Source organism: Carcharhinus amblyrhynchos, chromosome 7 (genome assembly GCF_965287045.1).
Source record: "Carcharhinus amblyrhynchos chromosome 7, sCarAmb.v2.hapA, whole genome shotgun sequence".
Taxonomy (NCBI): Eukaryota; Metazoa; Chordata; class Chondrichthyes; order Carcharhiniformes; family Carcharhinidae; genus Carcharhinus; species Carcharhinus amblyrhynchos.
The window spans coordinates 111,257,561-111,271,290 of record NC_137330.1 but is presented as its reverse complement, the minus strand read 5'-3'; the positions used below and the strand labels follow the sequence as shown (position 1 = coordinate 111,271,290).

At 43.3% G+C, this 13,730-nt stretch overlaps 1 pseudogene; it reads right to left on the bottom strand.

The window, feature by feature from the left end:
* Positions 1 to 1,021: 1,021 nt before the first annotated feature.
* The window catches only part of LOC145345615 (COP9 signalosome complex subunit 8-like), a 34,974-nt pseudogene continuing 22,265 nt past the window's right edge, over positions 1,022 to 13,730 (bottom strand).

The following is a 13,730-nucleotide window of genomic DNA, read 5'->3' as shown; positions in this document are numbered from 1 at the left end:
TATAGGACGGATGTCAGGGGTAGGTTCTTTACCCAGAGGGTGGTGAGGGATTGGAATGCCCTGCCTGCTGCAGTTGTAAATGCGCCTAGTTTGGGGGCGTTTAAGAGATCTGTGGATAGGTTTATGGACGAAAAGGGATTGGTTTAGGTTAGTGGGTCATTGTTTTGTAACTGGTCGGTGCAACATCGTGGGCCGAAGGGCCTGTTCTGCGCTGTAATGTTCTATGTTCTATGTTCTATGCTATAAATCTCTATGACTCTATCTGAACATGGGTTGAAACCTCCATTGACAGGTAGTCTTACTGCTAGTCTAAAAAATCTTAAAACAAGGTCCTTGGTGTCTGTTCCACTCGTTCACATGGATGTTAAAATTCCCGAGACATTATTTAAGAAGCAGATGTTTTTTTACTAGATATCCCCTGCAGAGAGCTTTTAATTTAGTGATATTGATATTTGCAAGAACATTCAAGAGCAACTTTAAGAGTCTCCTTTTCGTTAAAGTTAGCATACACAGAAATGCTGCTGGTCTATGTCATTCTCAAGAGAAGAAACTGAAACAGCTGGATTTTGTTTTTCACTCTCTCTCACTTGATGGTTGGAGTTTGTCAGTTCTCAAGGAAGGCAAAGTAAAAAGGTAAAGTTGCCATTCTTCCCAGATGGCCATAGACTGTTCTCCCCTCTTGAGGGAGAGAGCTGCCTAGTGGTGATTTTTTAAAGTTAAAAGTTTATTAGTCACAAGTAAGGCTTACATTAACAATGCAATAAAGTTACAGTGAAATTCCCCTTGTCACCAAACTCCGATGCCTGTTTGGATCAATGCACCTAACAAACACGTCTTTCAGACTGTAGGAGGAAACCAGAACACTCTGAGGAAACCCACACAGAGAACATGCAAACTCCACATAGACAGTGACCCAAGCCAGGAATCAAACCTGGGCCCTTGATGCTGTGAGGCAGCAGTGCTGACCATTGTGCCACCATGCCACCCATGTAACCTGATTTAACCTGAGGGTCACCACACCTCAGGTGAGGGGCAAGATTGAAAAGGCGGAGCTTTCATAGATACCCTTAGCAGGTACGGGAATTGACACACAGGTGTCACTCTGTAACATAAGGAAGACAATATAGTCAGTGACTGTAGCCAACCTTTGTTCATTAGGAATCTATGGTGCTGGGGGATGTTCTGTGTTTTTGAGTACAAGCATTCGTGTAGATGGATCTGCCTGCCACCGTTGTTCTACTAATATTTTAATTGCATCTTCTACTGGAAGTTGCCTGCAAGATCATTGGTACTAACTGAGATCTATGCTTGAGAAACAAGACCAAAGGCTCATCATTTGTAACATTTCTCAGTTATGCATGATAGGGATCAGGCCATTGATGAGAGCAAATCACCGCGTAAGTTTCAGGAAAGTCCTTTGCCAGATACACTGTCCCACAGACCAAATTACTCCAAGCACAGGATGAGCAGTTCTGATGGTTTAAGGTATTAGCTTCCAATGGGACCGTGCAGCATTCATATATAGAACATAGAACATAGAACATAGAACATTACAGCGCAGAACAGGCCCTTCGGCCCACGATGTTGCACCGACCAGTTACAAAAACAATGACCCACTAGCCTATACCAATCCCTTTTCGTCCATAAACCTATCCAGAGATCTCTTAAACGCCCCCAAACTTTATAAAGCAAACAGGCAATTCATGTCATTGTTTAGGACATATAAAGCAAGCAGTTGACCATAAACTTGCAAAGTTGCTATTGCACTAGGAGCCTTCAGCTCCTAGATCTCACACTGCTCCTGCAGCTTGCTGAATCTCAGCGAGTTTTCTACCATCACCGCATCTAGTTCTGCTGAACTCCCTCAAATAAAAGGCCATTAATGGACCCTATTAAATCTAAGATTCCATTCGCTTTTATAACAAGTTTATCAACTTACCAATAAAGCTTCAGGATTGACATATCTTAGGCCCAAATCTTCTTTGCTTTTCTATTTCTTTTGGTGTGCAAGTCATCTTATTAGTCTACCTCCCAAAATACTGCAGCAACTCACCAAGGCTCCTTCAACAGCACCTTTCAAACCCACCACTTCTACCACCTAGAAGAACAAGGGCAGTTGATGAATGAGGACACCTGCAAATTCCCCTTCAAGCCACGCACCATCCTGACTTGGAAATATATCAGCTGAACCTTTGTTGTCACTAGGTCAAAATCCTGAAGCTCCCTCCCTAACAACATTGTGGGTGTACTTACACAGTAAGAAGTCTCACAACACCAGGTTAAAGTCCAACAAGTTTATTCGGCAGCACAAGCTTTTGGAGTATCACTCCTTCTTCAGGTGAGTCAGGTGTACTGACACCACAGGGTCTGCAACAGTTCAAGAAAGCAGCTCATCATCACTTTCTCAAGGGCAACTAGGGATGGGCAATAAATGCTTACCTAGCCAGCAACACCTACATCCCATAAATGAGTAAATAATAAAAAAGGGAAATGGGTTGGAAGCATGCTGTGTGACACTGGCAGCCAAATTGCAGGAAATCACTATGACTATTGCTTTGTTTATAAATAAATTGGCACCTTTGTAAAATTGTAAAGAATTTTCTCACCCTGACTCGCTGGTTAATAATCTTGCCCCGGGCTCACTTCAGCTTGTTGAAGTTTGTCTTTCATCAGGGCAACTCACTGTACTGAAATATTAAGTGGAAACAGAACATGACACCATTCATTGAAAATTTATGACTATCTGGAAAGTTTGAACAGGCTGGGATTCTTTTTCCAAGCAGAGACAGAGGGGAAATCTGATAGAAGTCATTCAGATTCTGGAAGGGTTTGATGGGAAAGACGTAAGGAAGATAGGCTTGCAATTCAGCTCTGCAGCATCATTCTTTGCAGTTCTGAGTATCGTTTTTTATTCAAATGGCGTTCACACTGCAAGTGTACGATTCTGGTGCAGGTAACACTTCTACCATTCTGGTAAAGGTCAAATGCGGGTGTTATGAGCCTACAAAGAGACAAAATAGGAGCAGAATTAGGCCATTCGGCCTCTCAAGACTGCTCTACCGTTTGATAAGATCATGGATATCTGTTTGTGTTTGACTCACCCACAAGAGGAAAGGTCCTTTCCATGTAAACCATGTAAGGACTGCTGAATGGCACAGTCATTTGCACTGCTGCCTCACAGTGCCAGGGTCCCAGGTTCAATTCTGGCTTTGTATGTGTGGAGTTAGCACGTTCTCGCCTTGTCTGCATAGATTTCCTCCGGGTGCTCCAGTTTCCTCCCACAGTCCAAAGATGTGCAGATTAGGTTGATTGATCACAGTAAATTGACTCTAGTGTCAGAGGGATTAGCAAGGTAAATGCATAGGGTTAAGGGAATAGGGCCTGGGCAGGATTGTGGTCGGTACAGACTCAGAGGGCCCAGTGGCCTCCTTCTGTACTATAGGGATTCTATGTAAAGACCTTTCAGGATCTTGAACGAAGAACAAAGAAAATTATAGCACAGATATAAACCCTTCGGCCCTTCAAGCCTGCACCAACCATGCTGCCCGACTTAACCAAAACCCTATCCTTCCGGAGACCATATCCCTCTATTTCCATCCTATTCATGTACTTGTCAAGATGCCCCTTAAAAATCACTACCATATCCACTTCCACTACCTCCCCCGGCAACGAGTTCCAGGCACCCACTACTCTTGGTGTAAAAAATCTGTCTCGTACATCTCCTTTAAACCTTGCCCTTCGCACTTAAACCTACGCTCCCTAGTAATTAACTCTTCCACTCTGGGAAAAAGCTTCTGACTATCCATTCTGTCCATACCTCTCATAATCTTATAGACTTCTATCAGGTCTCCCCTCAACCTCCAGTGAGAACAAACCAAGTTTCTCCAATCTCTCTTCATAGCTAATGCCCTTCATACCAGGGAACATCCTGGTAAATATTTTCTGTACCCTCTCCAAAGCCTCCACATCCTTCTGGCAGTGTGGCAACCAGAATTGAACACTATATTCCAAGTGTGGCCTAACTAAGGTTCTATAAAGCTGCAACATGACTTGCCAATTTTTAAACTCAATACCCCAACCAATGAAGGCAAGTATGCCGTATGCCTTCTTGACAACTTCTCCACCTGCATTGCCATGTCAGTGACCTGTGTATCTTTACACCCAAACCCCTTTGCCTATCAATAATCTTAAGCGTTCTGTCATTTACTGTATATTTCCTATTAGAAATTAGACCTTCCAAAATGCATTACCTCATATTTGTCTGGATTAAACTCCATCTGCCATCTCTCCGCTCAAGTCTCCAACTGATCTATATCCTGCTGTATCCTCTGATGGTCCTCATCGCCATGCAAATCCACCAACCTTTGTGTCGTCCACAAACTTACTAATCAATCCAGTTACATTTTCCTCCAAATCATTTGTATAAATATTACAAACAACAAAGATCCCAGCATTGATCCTGAGGAATACCACTTGTCACAGCCCTCCATTCAGAACTGTACCCTCCCATTGCCACCCTCTGTCTTCTTTGACCAAGCCAGTTTTGTATCCATCTTGCCAGCTCACCTCTGATCCTATGTGACTTCACCTTCTGCACCAATCTGATTTCACCTTCTGCACCAGATATACTTCAATCAAGTCATCGCTCATGCTTTTAAGTTCCAATGAAAACAAGCCGAGTCTGTCTAATATTTCTTCCTAAGACAGGCCATTCATTCCAGGTATCAATCTAGAAAACCTCCTCTGAACTGCTGCCAATTTACATCCTTCCTTAAATAAGAAAATCAAAGCTGCACACAAGTATTTGAGATATGGTCTCGCCATTGCCCTGTGCAACTGAGGCATAACATACTTTCTTTTATGTTCCTCTGATAATAAAGGAAGCATTCCATTAGCCTTAATTACTTGCTGTACCTGCACTGTGACATCTTGTGGCTTATTCACAAGAACACCTAGATCCCTCTGTACCTCAGAATTTAAAAAAAAATTATTCCATTCTTAAAGTGACAAAGCCAATTTTCAGAATGAACTGGGCAGACCCACATCCATTCCTTGCTTGATTTAAAAACCAAATTCAAAATCCAGTTGAATCCAATTCATGATCCCCACAAGAGAGATAGACAAGATCAAAGTTGACAAGATAAGGCATTGCGCCCCATTTCCGGCTTGATCTGACACTTAATCTTAGCCGAAAAGCCGAATAGCGATACATTATACTGTAACAGATTGTGAGGTCCAAAACCCCAAGCTCTTCAGATTTGTTTACAAGGTGTTAGCACTGTGCTGGTGAGACTCTCGAACCTGCCACGGCTGTCTATCCAGCCCACGACTTTCACTTAAGAGAGACCAAAGCTAGGAATGATGAATATGGTAATCACTAGTAAATCCGATAGGAAATGTGGGAGGAATGTCTATACTCAATAGTGGTTAGAATGCAGAAGCTGCTACTGTCATAGAATTGTTGAAATTTTTTTTCGGGATCCCTATCGTGCAGAAGGAGGCCACTTGTGCACCAACCACAGTCCCACGCAGGCCCTATTCCCATAACTCCATAAATTCATCCTGCTAAACCCTGACATCAAAGGTCAATTCAGCATAGCCAATCAACCCAACCCACACATCTTTGGACTGTGCAAGGTAACCGGAGCACCTAGACGAAACCCACACAGACACGGGGACAATATGCAGACTCCACACAGGCAGTAAGCCAAAGCCGGAATTGAACCCAAGTCCCCGGCGCTGTAAGGCAGCAGTGCTAACTACTGTGCCACTGTACCACTTGAATGGCTTAGATGTATTTGAGGAGAAGCTGCAAAAACACATGAGGGTGAAAGGAATGACAGCGTTTGTTGACATGGTTGGATGATGTGGGTTGGAAGGAGACTTGTGCAGAACAGCAACCACAGTATAGATTAGGTGGGCCGATTAGCTGTGCAATAGTAACATATTGAACTGTTTGGTGCCACACCAATCGTCTTCCAAGTTACACTGAGCCAACAGTAACTGGGGTTGTAAAATGTGGTGTTAATTCCATCAGTAAAACATTCCCTCCATAGAAAGAATGCCCAATTTACTGTCCTGATAACAGTAGCCATGCTTTCTGAAAAGCAGTAAGAAGCCTCACAACACCAGGTTAAAGTCCAACAGGTTTATTTGGCAGCAAAAGCCATTAGCTTTCGGAGCGCTGATCCTTCGTCAGGTAACTTACCTGATGAAGGAGCAGTGCTCCAAAAGTTAGCGACTTTTGCTACCAAATAAACCTGTTGGACTTTAACCTGGTGTTGTGAGACTTCTTATTCTGAAAAGCAGCCAGGTATTAATTATGATGATGTCATCTGTGACGGTTACCAGTGAGGTGTTGTGCTAACTTCTGGCTTCAGCCCCAGTTTCAGCTAAAGTAAACTTGCCTTCAACAGGAAGCTGGCCTAGAGTCCTGTCATAAAAACACCCAGGGAGAATTGAATCACACGGAGAGGGTGAGATTCATTACATTGGTGCACTCACCTTTTCCACCTGCAGAGTCCCAAACCCAGACTCACATAGATACGTCTCACTCAAGCAGATCAAGTCACTCCTCTCGCAGTTTCTGAGCGTACTAGTACTTGTACATTCTAGCACCAGTCTGCATAATTCGTTCTTCACATACGGCAGGTATCTCCCTCCTACTGTTGTAATGAAGTGAGACTATGAGCTGCATTTTACATGCCACTGTTGGGAGTGTTTTCGGCAGGGGGTGAGGGAGTGGGCATGCAACATAGGGCAGGTGCCCATCTCATCACTCTCCCACCCACCCCCAAACCCACCCACATAAAAAGGGAAGGTGACCAGGTGCAGAAATGGGCAGACCACTATTTAAAGAGGTAACCAAGGGTCAATTTGGTTTGTTATCAAACGAGTTGACCCTAATAGTATACTGCCCATGCCATAAAATGTACAGTGTGGGGAGGCAAGCAATTTTTAAAATCAGTTCTTCGAAGGGTGCTAAGTTATTATTCTCACATATATTGGGATACAGTGAAAAATATTGTTTCTTGCGTGCTCTATAGCGTACCATTCATTGAGTACATAGGGGAGGAGGAAAAGAGAGAGTGCAGAATGCAGTGTTGCAGTTACAGATAAGGTTAGAAGATCAGCTTAATATGTGATAGGATCATTCAAAAGTCTGATGGCAGCAGGGAAAAAGCTGTTCTTGAAACGGTTGGTATGTGTTTCAGACTTTTGTATCTTTTTTCAGATGGAAGAAAGTGGAAGAGACTATGAGCGGGATGCATGGGGTACTTGATTATGCTGGCTGCTTTCCTGAGGCAGCAGTAACTGTAGATAGAGTCAATGAATGGGAGGCTGGTTTGCTTGATGGACTGGGCTATGTTCACAACTCTTTGTAGTTTCTTGAGGTCTTGGACAGAGCAGGAGCAATATCAAGCTGTGATACATCTGGAAAGGATGCTTCTTATGGTACATCTGTAAAATTAGTGAGAATTGTAGTGGGCATGCCAAATTTCCTTAGCCTTCTGAGAAAGTAGTGACATTGGTGGACTTTCTTAACTTTGGTGTTGGCATGGGGAGACCAGGACATGTTGTTGGTGCTCTGGACACTTAGAAACTTGAAGCTCTCAACTACCTCCACTTCATCACTGTTGATGTAGACAGAGGCATGTCCTCCACTACGTTTCTGAAGTCCATGACAATCTCTTTTGTTTTGTTGACGGTGAGGGAGAGATTATTGTTGTTGCACCAATTCACCAGACTCTCTATCGCTTTCCTCTACTACGGTGGTGTCGCCAGCCAACTTGAAAATCGAACTGGAGGGGAATTTGGCCATATGATTGTAGGCATATAAGAAATATAGTATGGGGCTGAGAACACAGCCTTACCGGTGTTGAGGATACTCATAGAATCATAGAACACCTATAATCGTGGAGGAAAATCCCCCCATTTCTTCCTATCGACCCATAGCCTTAAACCCACCCTCTGTCCCTGACCTGCCCAAATCCACCCAGCCCATGAATCTGCATTTACCTGTTTCTAGAGAGTGATTGGGTCTTCTGGCTCCTCCTCTGTAGTCCCAGCAGTGCCCAGCAATGCACTGCCAGGATTGATCGAGCTGCTAGCCTATTGGGTTGGGACTGCATGCTCAATGAGGGGCAGAATTCCCACTCAATCCTTGTTTAGACCTGTTCTGGAGCATAAGGCCACACCTCAAGTATTGTGCGCATTTGTGGTCTCCTAATCTGAGGGAGGACATTCTTGCTATTGAGGGAGTCCAGTGAAGTTTCACCAGGCTGATTTCTGGAATGGCAGCATTGATCTATGAAGAGAGACTGGATTGATTGGGATTCTACTCACTGGAATTTAAAAGAATGAGAGAGTCTCATGGAAACATATAAAATTCTGATGGACTCAATAGGCTACTTGCAGGAAGAATGTTCCTGCTGTTGGAAAAGTCCACAACTAGGAGTCTCAGTATAAGGATAAGGAGTAAGCCACTCAGGACTGAGATGTGAACAATCTAGAACAAGAGGTCATAGTTATAGGTTAAGAGGTGGTAGATTTAAAACTGAGATGAGGAGGAACTACTTCTCAACGAGGGTGGTGAATTTGTGGAACTCACTGCGGTGGAGTCTGAATTATTGAATGGTTTCACGATGAAGATAGATATATTTCTAATAAAGAAAGGGAAAGGAGAAAATGGGGAATAAGCAACTGAAGGACTGAAGCTTTGATGGGCTGAATGGTTTACTGCATCACTATTCATTTCATGACCTTGTAAACAGGAGTGGATTTGAGACCAGGGAGCGGTCAGCCATGATCTGATTGAATGGCAGAGCAGGCTCGAAGGGCTGAATTTTCCTACTTCTGCTCCTAATTCCTATGTGCCTGTGAGGAAGAACTTCTTTACTAAGAGAATTGTGAACCTGTGGCATTCTCTACCACAGAAAGTTGTTGAAGCCAGTTCATTAGATAAGTTCATATCTAATGCTGCTGGACGTGGCCTTCGCAGCTAAAGGAATCAAGAGGCATGAAGAGAAAGTGGAGTGGGATACTGAAAGTGCATGGTCAGTCATGATCATATTGAAGGGTGGTGCAGGCTCGAAGGGCAAATGGCCAACTCCTGCACCTATTTTCTATGTTTTTATGATTCTATGTTGCGTTATGGCATCTTTCGTGTGTGTGCATAACAAGGTCATGAAATGAATAGTGATCCATTCAGCCCATAAGAGGCTGAATCCTTCTGTTTCCATCCCTTCTCATTGGTGGGATCTTGTAGGTGCGCCTATCCTACCAGTGAATTTACAGAATATTGTGAGGGCATCGCTGGTGATATTTCCCCAGGGATTTATGTGCCAGAATTCTACCACCTCATTTGCCATGGAATTAGAAAGGGCAAGAGGCGGACAACTGAAATATCCGTTGACCTCAGGCTGGAATTTCTGTTCTTGCTCGAGCGAAGCCGTAAAATCCAGTCCATCATGTCTGCTGTATGCTACCCCTGTCTCTGCCACATACAAGGAGTATGCTGAGAGTAGAACTGCCTGTAGACCATGAGTTTGGTGCTGGGTTTGAGGTCTTGGTCAGTGACTGGTAGCATGCTCTTTAAATTGCAAGTTATTGGTGGGTCATGTGGCCCATCTAGCCAATTGGACTGGAGCTTGCAAATCCTGGGTCAGAGCACTGGGTTTTCCCTCTGTCAGGAATCTGGAGTTATGGAGTACAGTAGCCTTTATATAACTCTCAGTAAATAGTAGTTTTCTCCTAATAAACCATTTGTTCATGAACTTACTTGGTGGTCGCCCATCTTTGAGGATACTCAGTCATCAAGCACTCTTTCTGTCAGGTGGCCGAATGCTGACACTGGGGGCAATCTTGAGTCTTAAATATTGATATTGTGAACATTGGCAGCAACTAACCCACCATTGTGGGTTAGATCTCAAACAGTGATGAGACAGAGTACAGGAATGAGTTTGAGAACCTGGTGAACTGGTTCAACGACAATAATCTCTTCTTCAATGTCAATAAAACAAAGGAGATAGTCATTGACTTCAGGAAGAATGGAAAACATGCCCCTGTTTACATCAATGGGCACAAAATGGTCAAGAGGTCAAGTTTTTAGGTGTCCAAATCATCAACAACCTGTCCTGGTCCCCCCATGCCAAGTCTATAGTTAAGAAAGTCCATCAATGCCTCTGCTTTCCCAGAAGACTAAGAACATTTGGCATGTCGGCTACAACTCTCACCAAACTTTTACAGATGCACCATAGAAAGCATTCTTTCTGGTTGTATCACAGATTGGTATGGCTCCTGCTCTGACAAGGCCACAAGGAACTACAAAAGGTCATGAATGAAGCCCAATCCATCACACAAACCAGCCTCCCATCCATCGACTCTGTTTACACTTCCCGCTGCCCTGGAAAAGCAGCCAGCATAATTAAGGACCCCACACAGCCTGGACATTCTCTATTCCACCTTCTTCGATCGGGAAAAAGATACAAAAGTCTGAGAACATATGCCAACTAACTCAAGAACAGCTTCTTCCCTGTTGCCATCAGACTTTTGAATGGATCCACTTTATATTGAATTGATCTTTCTCTACACCCTAGCTATGACTGTAACACTACATTCTGCACTCTCTCCTTTTCTTTTCTGTGAACAACATGCTTTGTCTGTATAGTGCGCAGAAACTATATTTTTGTTAATACATGTGACAATAATAAAGCAAATCAAAACATTCACTTTCTTTTGATTCCCTATTCGCCAGAAATAGGTTTTTCCATCAATAATATCAAATCCTTTTAAACTTTTAACATCCAATCAAAACATAGCATTGAAAGGTACTTCAAACTGAAGCTGGATATCTCCAAAATAAAGAAAAATAAAATATGTTGCCTCAAAATAAAACAAAGAGAGAATGGGCAGGATTTTCCAACCACACTCGCCTCAAAACCGGAAAAGCCCACCTCAGATCAACGGACATTTGCATGGTCCATGTCCCGCCCGCTACGATTCCTGTGGCGGATGGAACGGGAAGACTCCGCACATATTTCATTTGTTCATGGGATGTGGTGTCACTGGCTAGGCCAACATTTATTCCCCATCCCTAAATGGCTATGAAAAATTGGTGGTGAGCTGCCTTCTTAAATCTCACAAGACCAGGTTATTTGGTAGTAATTTGGGTTTACTATTTATTATTTACCATTTATTATATGGGTTTACTACCAAATAAACCTGTTGGACTTTAACCTGGTGTTGTGAGTCTTCTTACTGTGTTTACCCCAGTCCAATGCCGGCATCTCCACTTCTTGAATCGCAACATGTGGTGCAGGTACACTCATAGTGCTATTAGGTAGGGAGTTACAGGAATTTGACACAGCAACATTTGTCTGTATAGTGCACAAGAAACAATACTTTTCACTGTATACTAATACATGTGACAATAATAAATCAAATCAAATAATTAACCAACAATAATCTGCTAATTCAAAGGCAAAGTCTTATGAATGCTAGAAATCTAGAATGGAACAAAAGTGTTGGAAGTGCTCAGCAGCTTGTATGAAAAGAGAAGCAGAGCTGACATTTCACTTGGATGACATTTAACCAAAATGATCAACTGATCCCAATTTGGTTTAATAACACTTCTGAGTCAAAAGGCCGTGGATCCACCCCACTCCAGGACTGGAGATCTAACTGGGGCTGATAAATCAGTACAAAGGTGGAGGAGTGCTGCACTGTCAGAGATGTGGAATTCAGGGATGTGACATTAAATGCCCACAAACAGCACTGTGCTAGTGACAAGATAATCTGGTTTAGTGATGATGGTTAAAGGATGAATATTGTCCTTGATATCAAGGAGATCTCCCTTCTTTCTCTTTGAACTGTGTCAGGAGAGTTGAGGGCAGAAAAGGCCTTGATTTAATGTATCACCCAAAATATAGTACCTCCAACAGTGCAGTGTGCCCTCACTGCTGCACTGGAGTGGCAGTCCAGGTTACGTGCTCCAGTTTCCAGAATGGCACTTCTTAATCTGTGGCTGGAGGTGGTCTGTAATGCTGCCATTGAATCATGGCAAGTTGTTTAAGTTTTGTTAAACTTCCATTATTATCCATATTTAATGCAATGCATGGTAAGCCATTGGGAAAGGTGAGGTTTTTCTCCTTACAGAGGAAAAGCTGACAGTAGATTTGATAGAAATGTCATAAAAGGCCTAGAGAGGGCAGATGGACAGCAACAGTCAAAATCAGGAGGGCACTGATAGAAAACGACTGGCAAAAGAACCAACAATAACATGAGGAACTATCTTTTTCTACACACAGATTACTACTTCTAAGTCCAAGCCTGGATATTGTCCAGGTCTTGCTGCACTTGCACATGGACTGCTTCAGTATGAGGAGTCATGAATGGTGCTGAACATTGCACAATTATCAGCAAACATCCCTCCTTCTGACCTTATGATGGAGGGAAGGTCATCGATGAAGCCGCTGAAGATTGTTGGGTCTAGAACACAACCCTGAGAGATTCCTGCAAAAATATCATGGAGCTGAGAAGACTGAGCCTCCACAACCACAACCATCTTCCTATGTACCAGGTATGACTCCAACCCACAGAGGGTTTCCCCCCAGTTCTTAGTTTTGTGAGGGCTCCTTGATGCCACACTTTTCAAATACTACATTGATGTCAAGGGCAATCACTCTTATCTCACCTCTTCAACTCTTCTGTCCATGTTTGAACCAAGATTGTAAAGAGGTCAGTAGCTGAGTGGCCCTGGCAGAACCCAAAGTTAGTGCATGTGCTTGTTGATAACACTGTGGATGATCCCTTCCATCATTTTATTGTTGACTGAGAGTAGACTGCTGGAATGGTAATTGGTCGGGTTGGACTTATCCTGTTTTTTGTGTACAGGACATACCTGTGCAACTTTCCACATTGCCAGCTAAATACCACTGTTGTTGCTGTACTGCAGCAACTTGGCGAGGGACGCAACAAGTTTGGAGAATAAGTCCTCAGTAGTATTACCGGAATATTGTCAGAGCCCATAGCCTTTGCAGTATCTAATGGTGAAATGCCAATATCCCCACACGGGCCAGTTCACTGAAGCTGAACAAAAACACTGACTGTTGCTTGCGCCACTTCTGACTGAATTCAACAGTCACAGCAGCCTGTTCCAAATGGTTCTCCAGCAAATAGTGGCTGCTGGATGCCAAGGTGAATTCTGAGCAGTGGCAGGAGCTCCAGAAGCAAGGAACTCTACACTGATTCTGATAACATGGATGTCTCAGTGTAATGGGTTTCCCACCACATCGAGAGAGGACAGAAAATTGTCCGCCATCATTAGCTGGTTTGATGTAAAAAGAAAAGAACAGTAGTTGACTGTCTATGAACAAAAAGAAATATGTGCTCAAGCCTTTGTCAAGGGTGAATGATAGAGGGAAGTGGAAAGGCTAAGCTTCAGTAACTTTTAATGACAGATTCTGTTAGGGTTAAAAAAGCAACACTGTCATCACACGGTGATTAGATCTGATTAGAACACATCAGCTGTGCTCCCCAAAGGCCTGCCTTCTTGTTAGACCTAGATGTGCCTCTCCGTCTCTTGTTTAGTTCCTCAATAGCTTGCTACGCCTGCTTGATCTACAAAGGAATGGCCAAGCTATCAGTACTTTAGTCGACCTTGCGTTCCGTTTCATAGAGTCTCGCTCCGCATTCACAATTCTTCTTTATTACGAGAAATGAGCATCAAA